Genomic DNA, 13,742 nt, shown 5'->3' with positions numbered 1-13,742 from the left:
CGACTCCCTCTGGAGCTAATGGTGTCCAGTAGCCTAAGAAGCAGAGCCGATCATTTAAGTAGGTCTGTTTCTCTCCCCTCAGTCCCATGATGCAGGGAGCCTGTTGCCAGCAGTGCTCCCTGAAAATAAAAAACCTAACAAAAGTATTATTCAGAGAAACTCAGGAGAGCTCCCCTGCAGTGCATCCAGTCGCCTCTGGGCACAGGATCTGAGGTCTTGAGGCGGGGCATAGAGGGAGGAGCCAGTGCACACCCATTCTATCCTAAAGTCTTTAGAGTGCCCATGTCTCCTGCAGAGCCCGTCTATACCCCATGGTCCTTACGGAGTCCCTAGCATCCTCTAGGACGCAAGAGAAACTCATGTTGACCTTTTGACCTGTCGACCTAGAACATGTCGACCTACTTACTATCGACCAATAGTGGTTGACCAAAACATTGTCGACCTAAAGACCGGATCCCCCAACTACAATGCAGTGAATGCACGTATAGTAGGCTGCTGTAGGTGCACTGTAGCTGTCAGCAGCTGCCACAAGCCAGAGGGTGTATTTTAAGTCTAATTTATGATGTTATATGAGGGGAATGGGGCTAAGGACAGGATAGGAGCACGCACAGTGCTGCGTACACAGGTGACACTATCAGGCAGGGTGGATCATGTAACACACAGCAGTGCAGGCATGGATAGTTAGCGCTGGGCTGCTGTACCCAGGCCGGGCGGGGTGTCAGCTCTGATGTTGCTACCGGAGGCGGTTGCCTAGCAACAAGTGACTCGGCGTCGCTGTGGCCCGCGATGTGTTTCTGGTCTCACCGCCGGCCCTCACTAACTACCCCGACCGGTAGCCGTGGTGAGTATCCGGGAAAGATGTGATGTAGTGGGGAGTAGTGAGCACCGGGATATGGCGGTGTGTAATGTCAGGCCGTAGTCTCTACTGGGGCAGTATCATCTGTTGCGTTAGGTGAGGACTTTGGGAAACGTTTTGAAAACGCTTTTAGGTTATTTTTTTCGGTATAGTACAACAATATTATAGTATACACTGTACAGTACCTCTGTAGAGGTTTTGGGACATTGTAGATATTGAAGAACTACAAGTCCCAGCATGAAACGCCATTTACCTTTGCTTGTTAGTAAATTACACCGTATAAATTAAGTTCATAAGTGAATTACACAAAAAAATAAGGCAACCGTCATTCTATACAAGCTCTGTGTGATACACAGCGAGAGGGCTATTTGTAAAAGAACTATATTTGTGCCAGACATGTACGTTTTGCATTGTGTAGAGGCTGGTAATACAGTGTGGTTAGGGTTGATGCTAGATCCAAGTGGCCTAAGGGAACTTTTCCGTCAGGGGGAGGAGCCACGACACAAGGGGGGAGGAGCTAGGCCAGCGGGATAGTTCCTCTTCTAATCACGCCACCAACTATTACCTTTAGTAATTAGGTGGCTCGCTCTGCTCCGCGAGCTCGCCACCGAGCCCAAAGCGTGGCGAGTGTACTTTTCAGGTACCCTGTTCGGTTGTAGCTCCTCCCCCTGGCGACGTGTCTCCTCCCCTAGGTATATCAGAAGGTCCCTTCTCCCACTCCGATATAGAATGGTCAGTGGAGAATGCTATTTGATCCTAGATCCTGGCTGTACTCACTGTGATGTGTACCATCAGAAAAACTACAGAAAGCGTATCCCCATTGACGGCTTGTCAGGATAATTCATACATATATTTTTTATCTGACAAATATGAAGTGATCTAAAGTTTCCCTATTTATTTTATACGAACAATATAAAATAAAGTGTTAATTTCCAGCTCCCGTCACAAAATACATATATAATAGGGATGCTGTGGCATTCCGACCACCGGAATTAAAGTCCACATGGGCCTGGAGCTGAAATTGCTGAAGGACCTATTATGTGCCAACACAGGAGTGTGACCAGTGCTGTGGTGGCGTGACTAGTGATGCGGGGATGTGTTCTGTGCTGTGGGACGGCATCCAGGGGTGTAAAGTCATTCCATTGGCAAGTTTGAATTTGGAGCGTATGTGCTCCTCTATGTCCATATGTCCCTACAGTATGCATATATACATACAAGGCCATCTCTAATTCCACTGCTCCCTACATCTCCAACCTCCTCTCCCTTCATACTCCCTCCTGCCCCCTACGGTCGACCAATGACCGTCGCCTCTCCACCGCCCTGGTCACTGCTTCCCATGCTCGTGTTCAAGATGACAATTCTAAATTCCTTGTCGTATAAACAACCCTTATGAAGCTAAGAACACTGTACGCTGTTTATTTAAGAAGTACCGTAATGATACGCTATTTGCGTAACGATCGCTCAGCCGTAGGCGAGACGCTCAAGCGTCACGTTCGCTCACGGCCCAGTGATCACAGGACACGTTATTGGTTATGTCTAGGGGAAAGATTCGCTGTAACGTAGCATACGCTAGAGACCACGAGGAGGTCACCAGCGGTGCAGACGCTCACAACACTATACCTTGATATTAAACCTTATACCGATGAAACACACAGAATACCTTAATGTGAGTACAGGGTGTAAATGCAACCTTGTGTAACCTGACTATCTACAAAGCTGTTTGAGCGTCACCGACGCTCAAGTGAACACTTAATACTATAGGAAATACACAGATACTGGTTTAGGTTTCCAAGGCCTATTAACTGTATTATGTCTAATATACTTGTAAAAGGGGATAACAGTACATATGATACACTACAATATAACAGAGACTTCCTAACCACAGAACTAAACAATAAATACAAAAAGACAATACTACACTGACCTAAATGCAATACGATACAATACTATAATACTATAAGGTATTTAAGAGAAAAAGAGGAGAGAGAGAGAGATAGAGAGAGAGAGAGAGAGATTGGCTCGCAGAAAGACAATGATTATGGAGAGAACTTACGCACAAAGGGTATGATCGCCAGCGCCTCGATATCCAGCTCCCGATTATCAGCAGATAACCGTTGATGAGAGAGTGAGAGCTGGATGTGGTCGGCCTGCCTATTTATGCTCCACACACAATGCAATCTCCTGGTCCTACAATCCCATTGTCCATTGGCCGAAGGAATTCGGCCCTGCATCATAACAAAAGGTCATAGGGTGATTCATACAGGTGGGCTGTGACGATTTCCAACAGCTCAGGTGGGTGGGAAACTGGGTTTCCCGCCGCATACCTGAGTATGTGTAATTAATAGAAATGGACATAAACTTCTTATGTCCATAACTATTCGCACGAGCGATTAATACGCTCCAAACCAACACCGGAATATTGCTAATTAAATACTCTTCCGATGGGTACCAAACACTGCTGTATGATTCCTGTTAAACCCTTCGTACGATGCAAAGAGGGATTCCTCAGCTCTGGGACATTATACTTTAACCAAACTTACAGAAACTATCAAAGGGATCATGATCTATAAACTACATTAATTGTGAACATTTGTAACTAATGAGTCGCACGCTACGATCACATAAACTCTACCGTAAATGCGCATACTGCGCGTGCGAGTGCACGCTATTGCGGGTATGCGCTTCCACGGGAGAGCGTACGCATGCGCAGCACGGACCAGTGTGCGGTGCAAATATGGCAACGTGCATTGAGACATTTTTCTGACTTTGACAGTCCACCCTTTGGCAGTCAATAATAACTGCCACAAAATATTTAAGGAGAAAAATGTAAGTCAGGGGTTAATTGATTTCCATGGTGGGGAAAGGAAGAAGAATGGAGTAGGTGTGAAGAGGGTATGACCTAGTGAGAAAGTAGAAGCATGTGTGTATGAGTCCATGTTTGGAGGGTCATGTATCATCGTGCCGTACGTGTGGTAAATCAAGCTTCGAGGTATTGCGAAGTATACATTTGAATTCCTTCTTATCCTGTGGTACAGGTCTGTGGATGGGCTGTCAAACTCTACCGAGCTCATTTCGGCTGTGGTTGTAACACAATGGGGATGCACATTTTAGTTGATGATACATGAATTGGGGGGGGTATGTGGTTGCTGCTATCTGTGCCTGTATTCCCTATCGACTATGTGTGTTATTACCTGAGGGTTGCAGAGATGAAGATAAAGAACACTTACGAAAAATGCAATGATATTCTATGTCAGGTTAATGTACGTTCGTCGATTGGGGTCTTGATTGGTGTCGGTTGATTGGAGTCTTCTTCTTTGTGCTTTTGCTCATAAATCGTGAGTAAAGCATACAACGTCCATGGATTTACAAAAAATGTTGGGCTAGCGTGATTTTAAAGTTCCTAGGGAAACTGGGGTACCCATGGCATTGTCCATCAAAATCTTGTATATCAGGTCGTCTGCTCTTCTTCTTTCCATCTTTCCGTTGTCGGCCCCTTGGCTCATCAAATCCTTCGTCTACGTGGGTCTTTGTACCTCGGAGGAAAACATAGAAATGGGTGAAAGACGGACCGTATACTCATTACATCATTACGTCATGGTTTCTAGCATTGGGTCATAAATCAAATCCAGGTTAATTACAGTTTCCTCACTCCTCAAGCTCATCACTTTTGTACTTTGTTTGCACCTCATCAAAGCCTGCCCGCATCTAAATATCAATCCAATAGATATAACAACACCTAAGATACACAGGAGAAACTTTCCAACATCCATTATGACTCCTTGAGCCCACTCTCCCAAACCGGAGAACCAATTTCGCGGGTTCAACCATGACACCCAACCAGTCAGCTCATTACCTACAGCAGCAAGGGTGAGATTGTGTTTTCGACGAAATTCCCACTTCAATTGGAGAATATCGTCCATCTTTTGGTCTATGACCTCTACCGGATCCTCGGTGCTATTTGTGATATACGTGCAACACTTTATGCCGTACTGTGTTGCCAATGTAACACAATATCCGCCTGTTACTGCTGTAAGATAATTAAGAACCATCCTATGCTGAACTAGTTCTGTTTTGTAAGCTTGAAGTTCTCTTCCAGTGTATCTAAACGTGTCATCATACATTTCAGTGATATTATCTAACAAATTGGCGAGTGCGGAAATGTATCTATAATTCATCACACCTCGAGCGGTGCGAGTGAAATCTAACGCTACCAGAACCTGAATCCCGGTGGATTCATGGATAAGATCAGAGGCCGGATGCTCTAACCTTTCTGACAGTTGTCTTTTAACGAGGTGCTCGTAGTGAGTGTGAGTATAAGGAGCTTGGGCACCACGGTGTATGTCTTTCATTTTGTCATGTGTTACAGTCATCACTTCAGGCAATACTTTTCCAATATAACACAATCCTTCAGAGTTTGGGGCAAGCCACTTGTACGCCTTTCTCCCACATATGAAATATGCATCATCGGGGAGAACATAAGGGACGGAGAAGGACATGACCATGTTACAAACCTTCCAGGTGAAATCTCCTGACCCTAATTCTTCCATCTGCCTAATGCACGTATCGGTTTGTACGATATGTGCACAGTATCCTGGTGATACCTCTCCAACTTTAGTAATCCTATTTCCTAAGGTATATCGATACCGGAAAGATTTTCCTCTACTGGCTATGTGGCGTACGAGCTCTGTATCTGTAGGCATTCTATCTGCTCTGTGTGAAAAGGTCATGGTAAGGTTGCTCCATGACACTTCCCAATTTCCCGGTTTTCTGGGATTGGAGATGTTAAAACATATGAGGGACCTATCCACATGGTATTGGTGGAGCTTCAAACTAGGAGGGCTGGAGATGTTAAACCTCCGGTCCACCGGTCTCCCACCACTTAGCTCAAGTACCTCCCCTAACGTTAAAGGAAATGGTACTAGCCCTGATTTACTGTGACCCTGAGGTACTTGAGAGCATACCCAACAATCTGTTTGGTTTAACACGTTACCCACTAGAGAGTGATAGTCACTCAATGGATGCCGGTCCATATGGATATTAAAACTGGATTGGCATTACTTTGTTACAGAGCCTACAGATACAACTTTCTTTTTGAACTAACATTCCTTCACAGTTGTTTACAAATAACATGGTTGTTAGATCGTGCCCGGTACTCGCCTTTGCTTGGTGATTGGGTTGCTATTGGAAATTTACACCTCCGTCTCAGTCATCAGGACCTTTCTGGATCCTTTCTCGACCTCACTGGTACTCTCACCGAAACAGACTGCTCTGGTCAACATCATGGTCAACAGGAAAATCCATATCACAGTCTCTTGGGGCAAGTCCATCTTACAGGAGGAGAAAAGAAGAAATTTGTAAAGGGGGTATAAGATAATCAGTTTGAGGGGGAGAGAACTCGTTACGATAATAAGTTCTCTCGTTTTGTTGTTCTTCTTGTTCTGCTGTCCTCTCAAAAGGTGCTGTCTCTCAGTCTTCCAAACGAACATTCTGGTGATGCAATATTCCTTCCTAACCGGCGATCTTTCTGTAAGGAGCAAAAATCTGGCATTACCATTGGTCCAACTGAGGGGTGACATACCATCTTTAAACCATGAAAACATGAGTGAGAAGAGAGAGACAACAAAAAAAACAAAAGAGATAGAGAACAATTCATATGCATATATATATTACATAACTCGACATTAACCATCAATAGGAAAAGAGAAACAAAGCATTTTTAAAACATTGTCAACATTAAGAAAACATTGTTAGTATTAGAAAAACATTGTCAGACTTATTAGGCTGTCATATCTATGTATCTACTGGTCTCCTTGAGCAGTCCCTCCCCACCAGCACTTGCATTATTCCACTGTCTGTATCTGGCCAGAATACATTGTGGTGGATAGGTCATGCTGGGGTTTGGTAGACTTCTGCAAGGACCAAGCGAATATGCAATGTTTGAATTCTTACCAATAATCGTCAGAGATGGGGATAGAGAGTGAGAAAAGGGAAAAACATTTTTCACAAATACATTTACAACGTTTAACCTGGTCATTCCCGTGTCTTCAGTGAATGACCTCCCACTTCATTAACCGTTACCTCAGGCTTGCCTCCATTCCTAACAATCACCTTTCCTGCCTATGTGATTCTTGATTATAATGGTGTGTGTTGTAATTTTGCTCATTTCTTGGTCTAGGGGGTCTAACTTTATGTGGGCTGTTGCAGTTGTGGGCATAATGCCCTTCTCTCCTACAATGGTAACAAATCCTGGGCTTCCTCCAAGTGTCAGTGAAATGGGGTCTTGGCTGATTTGATGCCTCCTCAAACGCTCGGATGCTCATCATCATCAATCGTTTCCCCTGTGCTTCCCTGGTTCCTTGGTTTTTATGATTATGGTGTGGTCTTTCTCGTGATCTACAATCTCTTGCAATGTGTCCCTTTCTATGACAATGGTAACAGACTACCATATCTGGATTTCTCGCAGGGGTGTGGGGCTTTTGTTGGGGTGGTCTTGTGGTTTGGGCCTGTATTCTTGCTGCCATTAACTTATCTCTTTGTGACTCTCTGTATCTGGTGATATTCTGATCCTGATTGATGACGGCCTCTCTTAGTGCAGTCACCGAGATATCTCTCCAGTTTGGGTTGGTGGTCTGTACCCTTGTTTTTAATTCATCTTTTAAACCATTCATTAATACCTTAACCGCTATTCTTCTATGTTGTGCATTTGTCTTGATGTCCGTGATCCCAGTGTTTCCAGCCATTATTTGCAGTGCTCGATTGAAATAATTAGAAACATTTTCCCTTTCGTTTTGTCTTATGGAGAAAATTTCATTCCACTTGACAGCAGCTGGGAAACATATTCCTAACTGTCGGTTAATCTGCCTAATACATTCCTGATTGTGTTCCTCCGTACAAGGTACCTCTGTGTTTAATTTACAATCAGCAATGAACTTTTCAGGGTCAACCCTGGAGGGCAAACATGCCCTCAGCACTGTCCGCCACTCTTTGTTGGTGGGTTCTGTGGCGTTTCCTAGTTCTTTTATAAACCTTTGACATTTGGCTAGATTTTTCCTAGGATCAGGAAATTCAGACACAATTGATCTCAATTCGGTCCGGGACAAGAGACAGCGCATTGCACTGTCCTTGACGGGAATGATTCCCTGATCGTCAGTCTTCCCATTGGGGACTGAGATCACCCTGGCCAGATTGAGCTCAGTTCCATCATCTTGTGTTGGCCTTACAATATGGGGTACATCTGTTTGTGCGTGATATGAAACATTGTACGTACCTGTGGACACGACCTCACCTGACCCTCCGTTAGGGGGTTCGATTATTGCCTTTACCCATTTGGTCGTGTCCACCTGGATGGCTTCTGTGGTGGTTGTTGGAAGAGGTGCTGACATCGTTCTGGGCTCACTGTCTTGTTTGTATTCCTGAGGGAGGTTTGACATGGGGTGCAACTGGCACAGGTTAATAGTTGTACATTCAACAGTATTACAATAATCATTGTTACATTTATTACACTTATTCTTATAATCTATATTACAGTTGCTAAGAGCGTTTTTATTGTTCCACCCTTGTGCTTTTCTCTCCGCAATCAACTCCTCTCCTGATGCCATGTCTCTCCTCTCAAGATAAGAGTCAGAAAAGTCAATAGACTCTCTTTGTAATTCACTTTCCTGTTGCCATAACTGTAAATATTCATAATGTTTATTTTGTCTCTTCGTTAGTTCAACGAGACTTATCCTCCTCCTTAAATTTTGTAACACCTCTGGACTGAAGCTACCTATTCTTGGGAACTTGTCCCTGTCTTGTACAGTCATTCTCTCCCATTCATCACAAAAAACTTCAGCGTGATTTCCATATTTCTTACACATCACATATCGTGCCGACCCGATGGATCGGTTCTCTGAATCAACCTGAACCTGGGTTGATCGCCCCCTACCTGAACAAATGGCCCCCATAATCTGCAGGCGTTGCTTATTCCTCCTTGAATATCAAGGCTTTCAGCGCACCCTTACAAACAAACCAAGATGTCCTTGGGCAGGCCGGCGGTGGTGGTTTATCAAGTACCCCACTTACTTCTCGCCCACGTTGGCCTATGCCGCAATCACTGTAAACCAGAGCTGTGGTACCCAACCCAGGGCCCCTGTGAACCTTTAGTTTACTGGAACATATGAGGGTTACCCGCAGGACACTTACTCTTTCCAGTAAAGTTGGGGTTGTTAGATAGTTCCTGAGTGACCAGCGAACTTCCCTTCCAAAAATAAAAAATTACACAAATCACGTCAGAATGTACAGATAGCGTTTGTGACCACTTTACTCTAATGGTATTAGGTCAGATTACTAACTACTGCACACAATAACGTGCGGTCCAATCGTTCAGTATACGAGCACTACTTGTCATGTACTGAAAGATCAATGGAATCGATGTTTTCGGCTGCGATTCCTTCAACCAGAGCTTGTATGGCCTATATGGGTTCTGCACCAACACCCCAGGCGTTGTGCCACTGGACTTTTATAGCGGACCTCTTTGTCTATTTACCTGTTACCTTACGACCTCCTGGTCTGTTTACCTTATGACCTCCTGGTCTTGTTACCTTATGACCTCCTGGTCTGTTTACCTTATGACCTCCTGGTCTTGATACCTTATGGTCCGCTATACTCTAATGCTCAAATATTATTTTAACCAGGGATGCCTCCCTGGCCACCGTATATGTCACTTACACGTATGTTCCTTAACGAGTACCCGACTTTCCTTTTGGTTCCACCTTTAAAATTGTATAAACTTTTGTATACAAAACACACTCACTCAACACATGTACACTTTTGTTTCTATATCTATTTCTGCGCAGAAATTGTCTTCAGGCCAAGAGTGTTACCAATTAGGAGCAGGATCTGTTAAACTAAATTTTAGATTTTCCAAAAATAGATTTGCGTTATTTACCGCTTCGCGTTATCTACCGCTGTGCGTTACTTATCGCCTTTGCGTTACTTCACTTTGCGCTAATTATCGCTTTGCGCTAATTCAACTTTTCGTGACTTGGGCTACGTGGGCGTAACCAGACGCTACGTTGCGTAGTGTACGCTGCGTGCGTCTGCCTTTTGGATTGCGTACGCTAGTCTTTGTTAGCGACACGTGTACGCAATGCAAAGGATCCACCGTAACACAATATATTTATTTATCAATGTAGATGATCCCTGATCATCTACCGCAATCCACACTGACTGCCTTGTTTTCCAGACAACCCGTGTGTTGTTCTATACTTTAACTATTACCTCTACTATTAAATAACAGCAAATCTCCTTTTAGCCCTTTCTATCAACTATAAAATTTGGCAAACAGGAATAGTGATATACGAAAAAATGAAATAGAAATGCAGATATATGCGTGCGTACGCAAGACAAAAGAAAAATAAACAGTTTTAAAAGACACAAGCGTTTTGTTCTTACTTCCGGTTACCGGATTCCTTCAGCACTCTTTACCTAAGCGAAGCAGACGCTTATCCCGCCAGCACTATGAGACAACCTCCCACCCTTTGCTGGAGGGATAATGTCTGCTGATCTACCTAGTGCAGATATGAGAAGTATAGGACGAGCCCGCAATTGACAATTCTAAATTCCTTGTCGTATAAACAACCCTTATGAAGCTAAGAACACTGTACGCTGTTTATTTAAGAAGTACCGTAATGATACGCTATTTGCGTAACGATCGCTCAGCCGTAGGCGAGACGCTCAAGCGTCACGTTCGCTCACGGCCCAGTGATCACAGGACACGTTATTGGTTATGTCTAGGGGAAAGATTCGCTGTAACGTAGCATACGCTAGAGACCACGAGGAGGTCACCAGCGGTGCAGACGCTCACAACACTATACCTTGATATTAAACCTTATACCGATGAAACACACAGAATACCTTAATGTGAGTACAGGGTGTAAATGCAACCTTGTGTAACCTGACTATCTACAAAGCTGTTTGAGCGTCACCGACGCTCAAGTGAACACTTAATACTATAGGAAATACACAGATACTGGTTTAGGTTTCCAAGGCCTATTAACTGTATTATGTCTAATATACTTGTAAAAGGGGATAACAGTACATATGATACACTACAATATAACAGAGACTTCCTAACCACAGAACTAAACAATAAATACAAAAAGACAATACTACACTGACCTAAATGCAATACGATACAATACTATAATACTATAAGGTATTTAAGAGAAAAAGAGGAGAGAGAGAGAGATAGAGAGAGAGAGAGAGAGATTGGCTCGCAGAAAGACAATGATTATGGAGAGAACTTACGCACAAAGGGTATGATCGCCAGCGCCTCGATATCCAGCTCCCGATTATCAGCAGATAACCGTTGATGAGAGAGTGAGAGCTGGATGTGGTCGGCCTGCCTATTTATGCTCCACACACAATGCAATCTCCTGGTCCTACAATCCCATTGTCCATTGGCCGAAGGAATTCGGCCCTGCATCATAACAAAAGGTCATAGGGTGATTCATACAGGTGGGCTGTGACGATTTCCAACAGCTCAGGTGGGTGGGAAACTGGGTTTCCCGCCGCATACCTGAGTATGTGTAATTAATAGAAATGGACATAAACTTCTTATGTCCATAACTATTCGCACGAGCGATTAATACGCTCCAAACCAACACCGGAATATTGCTAATTAAATACTCTTCCGATGGGTACCAAACACTGCTGTATGATTCCTGTTAAACCCTTCGTACGATGCAAAGAGGGATTCCTCAGCTCTGGGACATTATACTTTAACCAAACTTACAGAAACTATCAAAGGGATCATGATCTATAAACTACATTAATTGTGAACATTTGTAACTAATGAGTCGCACGCTACGATCACATAAACTCTACCGTAAATGCGCATACTGCGCGTGCGAGTGCACGCTATTGCGGGTATGCGCTTCCACGGGAGAGCGTACGCATGCGCAGCACGGACCAGTGTGCGGTGCAAATATGGCAACGTGCATTGAGACATTTTTCTGACTTTGACAAAGACTATGCCCGTGCTGCACCCCTTCAGTGGAACGCCCTCCCCCGCTCCATTAGACTCTCCCCGACCTTGCAAAGCTTCAAACGGGCACAAAAACCTACCTATTCATCAAAGCATACCCTCCTGATGCATAACCTAGTCCTGAGGCCTCTCCTTCATCCTCATGCCGTGAACATTTCAGCTTTGCTTGCATACTGCCATCAGGCTACCTCCCGCTTGCTTGTACCTCATGTCATCTGTCTGCCGACCCTTCCCACTAAATTGTTAGATCTGCAGAGCAGGGTCCTCTTTCCTCTTCTTATCTAAGCCCTCGTCTCGACACATTTCACTCGCAGCTCTCTCCTACTCAATGATCATCTTTATCCTGCTAGTAAAGGCTCATCTCCATCTTTGGCCACCAGCCCCTAGTAGTACAATGATCACTCCATCACTACTTACATCTTAGCTGTATTATGTCTTGAGAATTGTAGTGCTCTTTGTTACCTGTACTCTATTTATTTACTGTAATGCTAAGTTTCTCTAACGTCCTAGTGGATGCTGGGGACTCCGTCAGGACCATGGGGAATAGCGGCTCCGCAGGAGACAGGGCACAAAAGCAAGCTTTTAGGATCACATTGTGTGTACTGGCTCCTCCCCCTATGACCCTCCTCCAAGCCTCAGTTAGGTTTTTGTGCCCGTCCGAGCAGGGTGCAATCTAGGTGGCTCTCCTAAAGAGCTGCTTAGAAAAAGTTTTTAGGTTTATTATTTTCAGTGAGTCCTGCTGGCAACAGGCTCACTGCATCGAGGGACTTAGGGGAGAGATCTTCAACTCACCTGCGTGCAGGATGGATTGGAGTCTTAGGCTACTGGACATAGCTTCAGAGGGAGTCGGAACACAGGTCACCCTGGGGTTCGTCCCGGAGCCGCGCCGCCGATCCCCCTTACAGATGCTGAAGATCGAGGGTCCGGAAACAGGCGGCAGAAGGCTCTTCAGCCTTCATGAAGGTAGCGCACAGCACTGCAGCTGTGCGCCATTGTTGCTACACACTTCACACTGAACGGTCACGGAGGGTGCAGGGCGCTGCTGGGGGCGCCCTGGGCAGCAATATTAAATACCTTTGATGGCAAAGAATACATCACATATAGCCATTGAGGCTATATGTATGTATTTAACCCAGGCCAGATATCTCAAAACCCGGGAGAAAAGCCCGCCGGATAGGGGGCGGGGCTTATTCTCCTCAGCATACAGCGCCATTTTCCTGCTCAGCTCCGCTGTGAGGAAGGCTCCCAGGACTCTCCCCTGCACTGCACTACAGAAACAGGGTAACAAAGAGAAGGGGGGCATATTTTGGCGATATTTATATATTTAAAGCGCATATAACAAAAACAACACCTTTTAGGGTTGTTTATATACATTTTATAGCGCTTTTGGTGTGTGCTGGCAAACTCTCCCTCTGTCTCCCCAAAGGGCTAGTGGGGTCCTGTCTTCGATAAGAGCATTCCCTGTGTGTCTGCTGTGTGTCGGTACGTGTGTGTCGACATGTATGAGGACGATGTTGGTGTGGAGGCGGAGCAATTGCCGGTAATGGTGATGTCACCCCCTAGGGAGTCGACACCGGAATGGATGGCTTTAATTATGGAATTACGTGATAATGTTAGTACATTACAAAAGTCAGTTGACGAAATGAGACGGCCGGAAAACCAGTTGGTACCTGCTCAGGCGTCTCAGACACCGTCAGGGGCTGTAAAACGTCCCTTACCTCAGTCAGTCGACACAGGTACCGACACAGATGAATCTAGTGTCGACGGTGAAGAAACAAACGTATTTTCCAATAGGGCCACACGTTATATGATCACGGCAATGAAGGAGGCTTTGCAGATCTCTGATACTGCAGGTACCTC

General features: G+C 44.8%; 1 protein-coding gene across 4 annotated transcripts in view; it reads left to right on the top strand.

Annotated features, from left to right (window-relative positions):
* Positions 1–655: 655 nt before the first annotated feature.
* The window catches only part of ZBBX (zinc finger B-box domain containing), a 437,896-nt gene continuing 424,809 nt past the window's right edge, over positions 656–13,742 (top strand). For 2 of the 4 annotated variants that reach the window (XM_063916186.1, XM_063916188.1), the window contains exon 1: positions 656–841. The gene's annotated coding sequence lies outside the window, so the exon portion shown is untranslated. The other 2 variants (XM_063916189.1, XM_063916187.1) reach the window with 2 other exon arrangements.

The sequence above is a fragment of the Pseudophryne corroboree genome, chromosome 4 (assembly GCF_028390025.1).
Source record: "Pseudophryne corroboree isolate aPseCor3 chromosome 4, aPseCor3.hap2, whole genome shotgun sequence".
NCBI lineage: Eukaryota > Metazoa > Chordata > Amphibia > Anura > Myobatrachidae > Pseudophryne > Pseudophryne corroboree.
This window is presented reverse-complemented; position numbering and strand designations above follow the sequence as displayed.